At 35.7% G+C, this 15,000-nt stretch overlaps 1 long non-coding RNA gene across 2 annotated transcripts in view; it reads left to right on the top strand.

Annotated features, from left to right (window-relative positions):
* LOC121028675 (uncharacterized) overlaps nucleotides 1-15,000 on the top strand; it is an 87,502-nt gene that overhangs the window by 16,016 nt on the left and 56,486 nt on the right. For both annotated transcript variants that reach the window (XR_005789379.1, XR_005789378.1), the window contains exon 3: nucleotides 211-295. This is a non-coding gene — a long non-coding RNA (uncharacterized LOC121028675). The remainder of the gene's footprint in view (nucleotides 1-210; nucleotides 296-15,000) is intronic.

Below are 15,000 nucleotides of genomic sequence, written 5' to 3' on the forward strand. Positions count from 1 at the left end.
AGAACATTCAAAAGCCTCTCTACTAACAGTCGACCAGTTAAAATGCCCTCAGATATTAACCAATATCCTCTTTTATCAACTAGATTCATTTTGCCAGTTTTAAACTTTAAACAAATGAAGTTATAAAATATAGGTATTCTTTTTTTATTGCTTTTGCTTATTTAATTTTAAATTCCGGTGTGGTTAACATACAATGTTATTTTGTTTCAGGTGTACAACATAGTGATTCAACACTTCCACACAACAGCCGTTGCTCATCACAAGTGCACTTCCTCACCCCCATCACCAAATACAGGTATTCTTTCATGTCTGGTTTCTCTGAATCATCCAACAGGGACGTTTACCTAGTTGTTAAATACAGCAGTAGAGTTCTTCTTTATTATTTCTGTATATCATCACATCGTACAGATGTACAAATATTATTGATGGAGTTTTGTTTCCTGTTTTCTATTGTGACTAATACTGCTGTGAATATTCTCACATCTGCTTTTAGTGTACAATGATATGTGTTTCCCTTGATTACATAGCTAGAAGTGGAATTGCTGGGTTATAAGGTATGCATGCACAAAGCTTTATAGATACTGTCAGTTTACCAAAATAGTTATAAAAATGTATATTCCCACTAAGTGGTTTATAAGGGTTCTGCATCCCTCAAGGTCATTTAAAGAAAGAGTTGAGAGTTTAACTGAAATTGTATTGAAGCTATAGATAAATTTAGAGAGAATTGGCATTTTAAGAATACAGAATACTCCAATCTCTGGCCATAGTGGGTTTTTTTTTCCCATTTATTAAGGTTTTCTTTGATTTCTTTTGTAACAATTTATAGATTACTGTGTTGAGGTATTACAGTTTTCATTATATTTATTCCTAGGTATTTCGTGACTTTCAAGCTATATTATTATTGATTTTTCTTTCAACTTTTATTTTCTGAATGTCTATAGCTAGTATATAAATGTAATTCATCCATATAGAGCGTAAATTCAACAATATTGCAAAAATTTAATTATAATTGTTTATCGGTATACTTCTTAGATTTGTGTGTTTTCCATCCTTATATTTATGCTTCATTATGAATTATTTTCTACTAATCTATAATCTAATCACTGATACTGTCTTCTGCAATTCTTAAGTTGCCATTAAACCCATCTTTTAATACTCAATTTCAATTATCTAAGCTTTATATTTGATTTCTCTTTTAAATACTGTTGCTGTTTGGTGAGGTTTTTCAAATTGTAATCTATTTTACTAAATATATTAATCTCCATTATTTAAGAATCTATATGTCTTTTCTTCGTTCTGGTTACTTGATTGCTGTTTTGGACATATTTTGTAAGTTTTGGAAAATACGTAGAAAAAAAGGATAAAGGCTTTAGACATCTTCCTCCAGAGAAGATTTAGTGTGTTTGTTTTTCCAATCCAATTTGAGTATAGGCAGATCACTTCCATCTAGGCAAAACTGGTCTATTTTTAGTTGGTTCTTACTCCTTGTATGCAACCCTTGCAGGAATCTCAATGTAAAAAAGTCTTAAGTGTTTAAATGGGATCGTTCTTATTTGGGGGAGCTGAACGCTGCTTTTTGTCTCTCCAGCATCAGGAGATTTTCACAATCTCAGCTAAACTAGTTAGCTTCTGAGCAGCATCTCAGAGTTTCTCTGTAACAGAATCGCTGAGTCCTTGGGGTAGAAATTATATGTAGACTGTCAGAGTCACTTTCCTAAAGTCCCTTGTTATGGGTTTCTTCAAATTACACCTCTTCTAATAATGCTAAGTCCAATTGTTTTGTCTTCCAAGAGTTTCTAGGCTGCTGTTTTGTGATCATTTTCTATGTTCAGGGCTAGGAATTGGCAGTCAAGGTGAAAATGTAGAGACAAATGGAGGGTTCATTTTAATGCATTAGCTTTCTTTTCAGGAATTTGGTTCCTCAATTTCTGGTTGCCTTAGTTATTGGAAAATAATTTTAAACAGTTCTTTTTTTAGTTTGTTTCATTTCACTCAGCTTTAATAGTTGATCTCTGAGAGACGTTTTGTCTAATACACTTACTGAATCACAGCAAGAATCTCTGAGTTATAAATACAGTTTCAAATATGTAAAATGATATTTAAGAAAAAAATTAAAACAGGAGAATCCTTTTTTCCATTATTGTACTATTTTAGGTTTGGGACTTTTGGGGTTCTGTTTGTTTTGCATATTTATTATAACTTTGCAATCCCAGTACATGACATTTAAGAAGCTTTATAACCTGACTCTTGAACAACTTCTCCAATACCATCTTCTGTCTTATCTCCTAAACCAGGCTGAACTTCTCAAGGCTTCAAAAATATTTCATGCATTTTCTCATATCTATATTTTTGCATGCAATTTTTATATTCCCAGAACTAAGCTTCTCAACTGATAAATCTGGAATATTTGCATGCAGCCAGTGGATTAAAGGTGTGGTAAGATATAGATCCTTTCAACTCACAGGGTGGCTGGTCAGAGTCAGGACTGGCCAGAGCACTCAGGGAAGTTGCCTCCAACTGAGAATTACTTCCTCGTTTCCCACAGTGTGCTGTAAAAATAGTATATGTGCTATGAAATGAACAAATTTGGAAGCAGTGGCCAAGAATATTTCCCTCCACTCTCTTCCACATTCCTATACACAATTAATTTTCATTCCATGAAAGGTTTTGCTCACTTTTTAAGACCTTGCACAATTGTAATCTCCTTTCCACTCACTTTATTCATTTCTATAACAACATAATGTTGTAATTTTGTGGCTTTTGATATTGTACCAAATATATGGGTTTTGAAGTTAGAAAAACTAAATTTGAATCCTACATGAGGTCTTGCGGTCATTGGTAAGTTTTCTTGGAGTGTCAGTTGTCACATCTGTAAAATGAGGGAAATACTACCTACCTCGTTATTTTAAAAATACTTTTTGAATGCATATTTTATGCTAACCACTGAGTTAGTCATTAGATTAAGAGAATTTTTGTGAATGTGTATAGCAATAGCATAGGAAACATCTTTTAATCCCTTAATTTGAAATTTTACTTTACATAATTTTAAGATCAGTAAATTAGATGGACAGCAGTTGGCAAAGGACTAGCACCAATTCATTGAGGTTCCAAATTTTAGAGCCTGAGTAAATATGAAAATTGTACCTTGTATCAGTTGGTCCCTTAAATTCTTATCGTTCTATAGATGAATTCTAAACAGTCTTCTTTGGAAGTCTGCTTGAAAGACTTCTCTTACTTGTGAGATTCATTAATCTGAGTAGAGAATCATACAAATTATATGGATATTGGGTTTGCTTCCTAACTCATGGCATCTTCCTTACAGCGGCTCATTTTTTGAACACAATTGGTTATCAAGAATGCAGACCCTAAGCCAGTCAAACCTGGGTTTAATTCCTGTCTCTCCCATTTACTAGGTGTTCATCTCATGTAAATAGTGCATTCATTGATTAAATAGCCAGTCTAGGCTCCAGCTTCCTCATCTGTAGAGACTGAAGTAATAATTGCATATGACTTGTAGGAATTTTGTGAGGATAGGAGGGGATTCTACATGTAAAACTATTATGGCATAGTGGTGCCTGGGTGGCTCAGTCAGTTAAGCAGCCAACTCTTGATTTCGGCTCAGGTCATGATTTCAGGGTTCATGGGATCAAGCCCTGCACCAGGCTCTGCACTGTCAGTGCAGCTTGGGACTCTCTCTCTCTCTCTCTCTCTGCCTCTCTTTTTCTCAAAACAAACAAACAAACAAACATTTAAAACAAACAAACAAACAAAACAAACAAAAAACTATTCTGGCATGGCGCACAATAAGTGCTTAATAGCCACTGGCTATTGTTATTTTCCCAGCCTTAGGCTCTCTTCCAAGAGTCTCAGTGCATTGGCCAAAGAGCAATTTAATCTATTTCCTTCTTCCACCACCATTTTCCAGAGCCCTCAATCCCAGGTGAGAGTGTTGGAAAAAGTTTTAATTCTGAAATGTATTTGGGCAGGCCAGTTATTCCACATAAATCAAGCACCCCCTTGAGGTTCCCCATTTTTTAAAAGCATGGGAATGTGGGCTGTCTTGGCTTCACTGCTTTTGTCCGGTGTGTAGGATGTCCTGGCAGTCCATCCGCTTGAGCCTGAAATTTGGCCTTGGGGCTGGGTTCTGTTCACTTCCTCCTAAGTGGGCTTTCAGGCCAGGAAAATGTTGTAATAGAGTTTCTTCTCTCCAAAAAATCCCTAGAGATTCCTCCTCTTGGACTTGAGGGTAGACATTCAAATACTGCCTTCCTTGGATGTTTTTTAGTTTAGCCAAGGATTAAGTTTTTCAAATTGTCTGCCTTAATAAATATGTCCAACCATTCTATTCATTCTATATTTGAACCCAAGGTCAAGGGCTGTTTATATTTAAGCCCTTTCCAGAAACTCATATTCTTTTCCTTTGTGACCTTTTAACCCACCTGCTGTGTGTGTATGTGTGTGTGTATATGTGTGTCTATGCATGTGTGTGTGTGTGTGTGTGTGTGTGTGTGTGTGTGTGTGTGTTAGGCTCTTGATTGCTGACTTTTCCTTTTATACATTTAATCTTCTCTTATTTTCTATTTTAATATATGTACTAGAGCACAATGAGGTATTTTTAAAATATATGTATATACTAACATGAGAGGCAGAAAAAAATACTTTGGAACAACAAAAAAATTATGCAGGAAATGGACATGGAAAATACCCATTTTAAGTTTGGTGGGCAAAAGCACAAGCACATTAGGGATGGAAAAAGTGCTTCCAGAGGACAGCCCTAGTTAAAAAGAGAGAGAGAGAGGGAGACGCCATGGCCCTGATTCTGATTCACAGTCTTTTATTTTAGGCTGTGATCCTGAGCCAACGTATTGAAACCCATTCGTCAAGGAGTACAAATCTTTATACCGACAGATGTAGGCAATGACACAAATGATCTCACTGTCTTCCAAAAGGTAATCTATACAAAGCACCATGGCTTATCAGCCCTTCACTTATCTGTACACAGGATTTGTTATTTTCTCATTGAAAACACATAGAAAAGTGAGGGCTATACAAACAATTATCCCAGGTACACAGAGATGATCTTGGAAGTTATAGCCACTTTATCTAGAAGAGTTCAAAAAAGCCTTAAGCCTAATGACTACAAAGGAGAATGTTTCTGTCTTTTGCTAAGTGAGGCATGCATTTCTTATGGGAAAAGAAAAATTCCATCTATATAATCCAGGGTTGTTTTTCCTTATCCTGTTTATAGGGAATATTCTAATATACTATTTCAATCACCTTTAAAGATGCTGATTCTAAAGTATAATGCGGTGAGAACTGAATTCTCTAAAGAATAGTCAGCACCTTCTAGAATAAGGCCTTTGAAGAGTCATGGATACACATCCACATCATCTTAGACGATGAAGTTGGCAAGTTTCACTCTTCCTTCCTCTGTCTGTGCCTCCATACACCTTTCCAGTCACATCTTACAAGAGATATACCATATATTACATTAAAGAACATGTGAGAATGATTAGTTCATTAAATGATCCATGTCTAGGGGCAGTGGAAGATCAAAATACATCTGCCAAAATCTTTCGATCCAGCTTTGCCTACTGTCCCTATCTTAAACTTCTTCTTTTTCTTCTTCCTCTAATGTGTATAAAGAAATGCCTGGTTTGTCCCTTTGCAAGGTTACTGGATCCTTTTAAAATGTTCTTATGTGAGATTTTATATTCCCCAAAGTTTGACATTTCCTGAATTTTCATTAATTCTCATGGCTGGGAAATTATCACCTAGTGAAATTTACAAAATCAAAGTAGCCATGGGCCTCTCTTAAATACCAGCTTTAAAATGCTTATGGAGACTGGCAAGCTAATTGCCTTTTCTAGATGTTCTTGCTTACAGAACAGTTGCAAGGTAATTCTGGGAAGATTTCCAGGAGAACTTGATCCAGTAATCAGATTATTCAGAGATCCATAATGATATCATCAGCCTCGAGTACAGAGACACTTTCTTGGAATGATTGCAGTGGAAAAGAGATTCAAAACTGACAATAAATATTTTCATAATTTTCAATAACAGTATCATGAACATTATGTTGACTAGTGAATGGTGTTTCATTGTTTTCAATATTTTGACTAATAAAATTTATGAATGCCTCATTTAAACATTGTATAAGCTCTATTACTATTGGAATATTTTTGTTAACCACAACTTTGACAGATAACATTGTTTTGATTTTTCCTTCAAGCTCAGCCAACTTGGTGCTGAGTGAAATCTATTGTGTATCGTGACTTTGTCAATGCAAATCGAAGGCTATTCCTGGAACAACAGTATACAATGTTTAATCACTACTTATGGTGCCCTGTATTTTTCTCTTGAATAGGCTTGTGTTCATTTCTTTCAATGAAAGTTTGGTTTCTAGGCTATGTTGTTGCCAAGGTATTCCATAGGAACCAGAAAGAGCTTCTCCAGAAAGTTCTAAGTAATTATTATATCACATTGACAAAAGATTCATATTGTCAGTTATTAGAATCGTAGAGGACACTTAAGCAGAAAAGTCAAACTTAAGTCCTCTGAGGAAAGAATCTGAAAGCAAAGAAGATCTAAATAAAATTCAGGCATAGAAAGTATACAGAAAGATGTTCCTGTGGTTATATGGAGCTTGTAAAAACTAGGGTGAGACAAAGAACTGAGAGCTAGACATAGTCCTGTTACAGGTATGTCTCCTGGTTCAACAAGCTGGGCTTTGTCTTTAAAAAGATCTCATTGACCAGGTCAGACAAGAGGCCCTTAAAGACAGGTTTTCCTAGTTTATGCCTTCTCTGAGATATCTCTCTTACCAAAGAGCCTGGAAGCTGTAATCATAAAACCAAACTATGACATCAGTTGTTTTCAAGTAACTAAAGACGTTAATGCAATTTTTATAGTGCAAAGGCTCTCAAAAGTTAGCACAGGCTAATGTTTCCTATTAAAAGCCATAATTGATCTCTGAAATTAATAAATATGTAATCTGGAAGTATTTTGTATCTTTTGAAATATATACAACAAATTATTTTACTAGACTTCCTATTTTACATATTCTGGTGATCAAATAGAACAGAAAGAAAATATTTCCTTGAAATCAGTATTTTAAGAACCATGAACCCTTATGTATCTTCTCACCTTTTTAAAACTAGAGTGGGAGTCTTAGTTTTTCTAATTACTTTTTGTCAATTCATGCCCCAGTGAAATTTAACAAATAATTATTGAATGCATTAATGCCCTCAGAATTCTGATCATAGGAATATTATCAAAACTAACAACAGTCATGGTTTCCATTAGGGACACAAGGTTTTGTTAGAAAATACAAACATAAGTTCAGTATATAGCAGTACAAAACCATACACCAAACAGGGTCAAAGAAGCATATATGGTACAATATTACTACAGGTAATATTAGGAAAATTTTGCAGAACACTTGAGTTACCAGAGGATAGCAGAGAGAAAAAAGCCGGATTTTAAAAGGAATAATTAAAAAATTCAGTTTAGTAAACTTGACAACAATCACTGAACTCATTCTTGTACCGATTGTTAAATAATTTTTTGGTTACTAAAAAAAAAGTTTTAATTGCAAAAGCATTGGCAAGAGTTTATTTAAAAAGTAATGTGGGGCACTTGGGTGGCTCATTCGGTCCAGCCTCCGACTTCAGCTCAGGTCATGATCTTGCGGTTTGTGGGTTTGAGCCCCACATCAGACACTGTGCTGACAGCTCCAAGCCTGAGTCCTGCTTCCGATTCTCTGTGTGTGTGTGTGTGTGTGTGTGTGTCTCTCTCTCTCTGCCCCTCATCCTCTCTCTCTCTCTCTCCCTCTGTCTCTCTCTCAAAAATAAATAAACTTAACAAAATTTAAAAAAAAAGTAATGGAACATCTCTACTCTCTGCTCAATGAGGAGTAGCTTTGAGCAGAAGCAGACAAAAATTGATAGTTGTAACTTGTATTTGTGCTTCACAAGTACCAGGTTCTATGCTTAACACATTGCCTACAACACTCTTAGACTTTCTCATCACAAGTCTATGAAGTAGGAAATCTGTAATATCCATTTTGCATATGAAGAAACTGAGGCCAAGAGTGAGTAATAACTTGCTTGTAGTCAAGTGTCAGAGAAGTAGTAAAGTTGGCCTTAACATGATAATATGACTCATATACCTGTAATCTAACTTCTAAATTATAACATATAAAAATAATGTTTGATAGATGTCTCCTTCTAACTATAACAAAGTAGATTGCATGACAGTAATACTGCTGCTTAGTTTAACTACAGAAAAAAAAAAAAAACTAAACTGCAAAACCCAAAAACCAAAACAGCCAATTGGAGGGATGGGAGAACAGTCAAGGAGACCTGGGAGAGAAGAAAAATGAATTAAAATATGTCATACATTTGCCACTGATATTTTTTCCTTGGGACATTTGGTAACTCAAAGAAATTAGCATAAAGGCTTAGCAAAAATATCAGGTTAAAGGCTTTAGCAAGCAAACTGGGTTCAAGAGATAAAAAGTTGGAATTCAAGACCACCAAGACAGCAAAAATTTGAGATTCCAATATCCCAGTGAATAAAGGCAATCACAGAGAAATGAGACCAACATTCTCTGTACAATTTCCCCTTAAGGGATTTCCTAATTCCTAAGCTACTCTTGTGTGGGCCAGATTTAATAGAAAAAAAAATTTGGAAAACATCTGATAAGGAGTTAAAAAGTGAAACACATTTTATCAGTATTATGTTACAGCAAAGGAAAAAAAAATGGAATTTAGTCTTCACCAAGGATAAAGGGCCCTCATAAAGACCTAGGTTTATTTATTTTTTAAAGATTATTTATTTATTTTGAGGGAGAGAAACTGTAAGAGAAGGGCAGAGAGAAGGGGAGAGAGAAAGAATACCAAGCAGGCTCTCCACTCTGAACGCACAGCCTGATGCGGGGTTCAGACTCATGAACCATGAGATCATGACCTGAGCCAAAACCAAGAGTCAGATGCTTAACCAACTAAGCCACCCAGGGACCCTGAACTTTACTAGGTTTAAAAGCACACCAGAAATAAGCCAGCCTTCAAAAACATATATAAACAAAATGAATATAAACAAACATGATTTCAATTTTTAATTGAAACAACTTAACCCACCCATATTTTAATTTATTTTTAGATAAAAATTAAATCCCTGGTAAAAAAGAAAGACTCTATAAATTTTTATGTAAAGGGTTTAGCATACAATAAAAAAAATTACTAGGCATGCCAGAAGATATAACCAAATGATTGAAAATCAGGAGAAAAAGCTCCCAGATTATAGAAACAGAAACATAGATGACTCAGCTATAGGACTTTCCAGATAAGAATATTAAAAGAATTATCACTATATTCAAGAAATTCAATGGGGATTTCACTATAGAAGGGAGTCTATAAAATAGAAACTAATGGAAATTCTATAACTAAATAAATGCAATGATTGAAATTAGTAATTAAATATTTTTAACTCTGAGCAAGATATATGCAATAAAAACCACATCTCATGATGGGATTAGAAAATGCAAAGATTATTTTAAAAGCATCCAGGAAAAATGACTCCATTACTTGTATAGGTGCAATTGTAGACTGAGAATCAACTTTTCAGCAAAGGATAATGGAATGACATCTTTAGAGTTCTAACAGCAGCAGTAGCAAGTTACAGCTCTATAATCAGCAAAAGTAAGCTTCACAAATTAAGAAAATGTACATATACTTTTCATCCCAAGAAAAATGCTTTCGGAAGAAATTATCATTAAAATTAATATTAAGTGGGATTTTTCTGGCTGACAGAAAATGACTTATGATTGAACATAGTAATGCAAGCAGGAATGAAAAACAGTAGAAAGATTACTTCTTCCAAGTGGTGCCTTGGAGGCAGTAGGTTGCTGTAGGATGAAGCTGAATATCTCTTCTGAGCTACTGGCTGCCAGAAATTCATTGAAGTGGATTATGAACATAAACTTCATACCTTCCTTGAGAAGTGTGTGGCCACAGAAATTGCTGCTGCTGATCTGGGTGAAAAATGGAAGGGTTATATGGTGTGAATCAGTGGTGATGGTGACAAACAAGGCTTCCCAAGAAGCAAGTTGTCTTACTCATGGCCGTGTCCACCTGTTGTTGAGTACGAGGATGCATGATGTAGACGAAGGAGGACTGGAGAAAGAAAGCATCTCTCTGTTCGGGGTTGCATTGTGTATGCCAATCTCAGGGTTCTCAACTTGGCCATTTTAAAATAAAGGGGAGAAGGATATTCTTTGACTCATTGATACTACTGTGCATCATCACCGGGGACCCAAAAGGGCTAGCAGACTCCACAAACTTTTCGGTCTTTCTAAAGAAGATGATGTCTGACACTATTTTGTAAAAAGCACCTGAACAAAGAAGGTAAGAAACCGGGAACGAAAACGCTCAAGGTTCACTTTCTTGTTATTCCACATATCTCCCAACGTATACATCAAGAAGTTTGCTCTGGAGAAACAGCATATTAAGAAAAATAAAGAAGAGGCTGAAGAATATGCTGAGCTTTTGGCCAGGAGAATGAAGGAGGCCAAAGAAAAACTCCAGGAACAGATTGCCAAAAGATGGGGGCTGTTCTCTCTGAGAGTTTCTACCTCTATGTCTGAGTCCAGTCAAAAATGAAATTTTCTAAGAGTAACAAATAAATAATATCATACATGAAAAATAAAAACAATAGAAACATGAAACATAAGAGTAAATATAAGTAAATGTTGATCCTTTTTTTTTTTAATTTTTTTTCAACATTTATTTATTTTTGGGACAGAGAGAGACAGAGCATGAACGGGGGAGGGGCAGAGAGAGAGGGAGACACAGCATCGGAAACAGGCTCCGGGCTCTGAGCCATCAGCCCAGAGCCTGACGCGGGGCTTGAACTCACGGACCGTGAGATCGTGACCTGGCTGAAGTCGGACGCTCAACCGACTGCGCCACCCAGGCGCCCCTGATCCTTTTAAAAGCAATAGTAACAATACTTTATAAGGTATAAACTATATGTAGACTTAAAATAAGTTACCAAAACAAACAAACTGAAAGATGGAGATAGTTAAATGGAGTTAAAATAAATAAGATCTTTGGATTTCTGGAAAGTGGTAAATTTACTAATTTGAAATACAGTCTAATAAATCAAAGATGAATCTTGTAATCTCTAGGGTAAGAACAAAAAATAATTAAGGGATACATAACAAACTAAGAGAAGGAAAATAAAATAGTAAAACATATAGGTTAAAAAATAAGAGGGAAGAATGAAATTATTAGGAAAACATAAAACATATAATAAAATGCTGAAATAATATACAAATAGAGCAGTAAAACTTGAAATATAACAAATTAACGAATTCATCTAGTTAGAATACAAAATTGTTGGACCAGATAAAAAACTAAATGGGGCACCTGGGTGACTCAGTTAGTTGAGTGTTGGACTTTGGCTCAGGTCATGATCTCACAGTTTGTGAGTTGAGCCCCACGTCGGGCCCTGTGCTGACAGCGTGAGCCTACTTTGTATTCTGTGTCTCCCTCTCTCTGTATCCCTCCCCCACTAGTGCTCTGTCTCTCTCTCTCTCTCAAAAACAAATAAAAATTTAAAAAATTGTAATATCAATCAATCAATAAAAGTCAACTATTAACTATAATAGTCACAGCCCTTGAATGTTTAAAAGTAAAAATGTTGGACACTTGCCCTGAACACTCTAAACACAAAGAAGGCGATATTGTTATATTGATATCTGAGAAAACAGATTTTATTTTTTTTATTAAAAAATTTTTAATGTTTATTTCTGAGACAGAGAAAGACAGAGCATGAGTGGGGAGGGGCAAAGAGAGAGGCAGCCCAGAATCCAAAGCAGGCTCCAGATTCTGAGCTGTCAGCACAGAGTCCAACACAGGGCTCCAACTCACAAACCGTGAGATCATGACCTGAGCTGAAGTTGGTCGCTCAACTGACTGAGCCACCCAGGTACCCCTGAGAAAACAGATTTTAAAGCAGGAGGTATTTCTAGACACAGGGAGAGGCATTTCATAATGATGAAGTTATCAATCCAATAGAAAAATATGACAATTCTAAATTCTTCTGCACTATCAATTTTAGTACTGGCCTCCAGAAACTGATAGGAAAAAAAATAGTCAAATTATCTTAAAGATGAAGGTGACTAAGAATATGACTATTAATTCTCATTAGCAAGAATTTAAATTTTAGAGCATACACAAGCTTTCATGATAGAAACTTTTCAAGTGTGACATGAATGAGCTTCTCTCTGAGTATGGCTTTCTCTCCGTTCCTCAACTTCCATATCAGATCCATCAGAATCCTATTGCTGTTACCTTCAAAATATAACTAGCAACCATTTCCTCACCATAGTGCCTGTTACCACCCTGTTCTGAGCCACCACCGACAGAGCTCTGAACAAACCTTCCTGCTTCTATTCTTTCTCTTTTACAGTTTAGTTGTGGAATGGTAGTGATTCCCTATCTCACTGAAATTATAACATGGAATCCTTACAGTGGTTTACATAAGGCCTTTCTCTATTTGCCCAGAGGAATTAGGTCCCTTCTGCTTTGCTCCGTTTTCAATGGCCTCATTGATATTCTTCCAACACCCCAGGCACACTGTCAACTTGAAGTCATTTTTCCAGTCTTTCTGCCTAGATTTCCCTATACCATACACCCACGTTAGATTTCTCAATAAAATTAGTAGTCTCGATAAAGACTACTGTAGTAAATTTTGTCATCAGCATCCATTTCCTCTCCCTAGTGTAAGGTTAGACTTGGCCATCTGACTTGTTCTGGCCAATGAGAAAGGCCAAGGGAGAAGGAAGCTTTGGTAGGTCATGCTTTGCTATGTTCTCTCTTTCAATCAAAATTATTACTAAGAAACTACTGTCCTTGCTCCATTAATCTTTGTACGGGAAAAAGATGATGGTCATAAACAAGGGCTGCTGCCACCCGTTATTGGTTGTTGACATGTATAGTGAGTGAAACAAAAATATCCGTCACTGTAAATCACTGAGATTTGGAATTATTACCACAGCATAATCTATATTATCTACATTCACCAACCTCTTCAACTCTGCAAATGACCCACTCCTTTTCTTGTCTCCTCTGTTGTTATGGCTTGATCTACTTGATTCTCTATTCCATAATAGTTATCACTTCTAATCTTTTTGGAAATCATCTCCAAGGGTCACTTGTGCTTCTATACACCTTGGTGGGTATACCAAGAATGAAAAGTCCTGATAGCTCCTTAACTGGGACATTCATCAGTTGTGTTGATAGAGAAGAGAGAAGTCTCTCTCTTGAGAGAGAAGTTAATGTCTCTCTCAGACAAAGACAAGACTTGCTTACTGCTTGTTATGAAATATCCCATTTTGATGTGAGGTTGTGATGCAACTCTACTGTGTGCACAGCATCCATCTGGTCCCATCGGCATAATTCCCATGCCAAATATGCTAATGTTCTTGCTGTGCCTGCTATGCTGTGCATAAAAGAGTACCTTGTCTCTGACCCAGGAATCTCAGGTCTTCAGCCAGCAACCATGAACCAGTAACAGGGTATCTATCTAATTAACTTGCAAATAGGTAAAATCCTAGATTATACATTCACATTATATTATTGACTTAATTATTATGTTTATCACTTATTTATCTCTTCCCATTAAAATGTAATTTCCTTGAAAGTGCAGATAATTATCTTTTGTCCAGCCAATAGATTAGTCTTGGGACACAGTAAAACAATAAGTATTTCTTGATTAAATGAATGAACAATGAACAAACTTTATCACAAAATAGTAACCACCTAAAATTACATGTATTTTAGCTTTCATACTGGGAGTTGGAAGCTATATTAGATAATTTATATGTTCCCTTATATAGTTAAGATTATATAATTCTATGAATGTTGAAAGCAACAAATACTATAAGAAATTATAAAAAGGAGAGTTAAAATATAAGGTATGTATGAGAAAATCTGAGAGATTCTGCTTCCAAATAATTTAGAGACATGATAGTATGATTTTCCCCCATAAGTTAATATATAGAAAAGGGCAAGTTGGATACAATTTATCAGGATATGCTGTGTGTTTGCTCATGTCTGTGTGTGCCCTGAAGGAATTGTAAGAATGGTTGAGACTAAAACAAAATAATCTCTGCATCCAAATTGATATATTTGGTAGGTGGTGATAAGTTTGAAAAAGGCATATAATTTTTTCCAGTTGAAAATGGGTTCTTTTGACACTTGAAATGGAGATATGAAAATTCATTTTTTACCTTGGCGAATGGTTGGCCGTGAAGCAAGATTGTTGCACATATTTTATCTCAGGGGAGTAGGTGGGCTTGACATCTGGAAGTAAGAGGTTAGAGCTCATCACTTGGGTAGAGTGGGAGGAAATGAAAACTCAGAGGTGGGTCAGAACATCTTTAAGAAGGAGGAGGATTTTGGCAAGTGACTAGATAAAGTTCCAGATGGATTGGCTAGTAGGTAAAGTACTGCAGAATAATGGACTGTGTAAGGGAGGAAGTTCAGTTCAGTAACTCATTGTGTGGAGTCACATTATGTAAAATGAAAAAAAATTCTAAAAGCTTTTCTTTTTCTATGTCAAAGGAAGTGTACGGGATAGGAAGGAACACATCTTATTTCCTGAAGTTCTTTCTAATTACCTAGAAAGCCATGTTTATGTTTCCTAAAACACTGTAGTAAGGATCAAACTTTCTTTAGTACATAAGCCAGGTAAAACCTTTGATGTCAAACCAACCGTTTCAGACATTAAAGTTTGACAAGCTCCAGCTCTCTGAAAAGAGTAAGAAAGTATAAATTAGTTTCCTTTATTGCTTCTCATGAATAATTAACTCTGTTAATATTCTTCTAATCCTAAATTTTTAGAAGGAGCAAAAAGAACGCAATCATTTACTTGGAATCAACATATTCCAAATTTCCCCAGGAACTGTGGCCTGGAAAATACAGAAAGGAAAAA

The sequence above is a fragment of the Herpailurus yagouaroundi genome, unplaced genomic scaffold (genome assembly GCF_014898765.1).
Source record: "Herpailurus yagouaroundi ecotype Mexico unplaced genomic scaffold, PumYag 100, whole genome shotgun sequence".
NCBI lineage: Eukaryota > Metazoa > Chordata > Mammalia > Carnivora > Felidae > Herpailurus > Herpailurus yagouaroundi.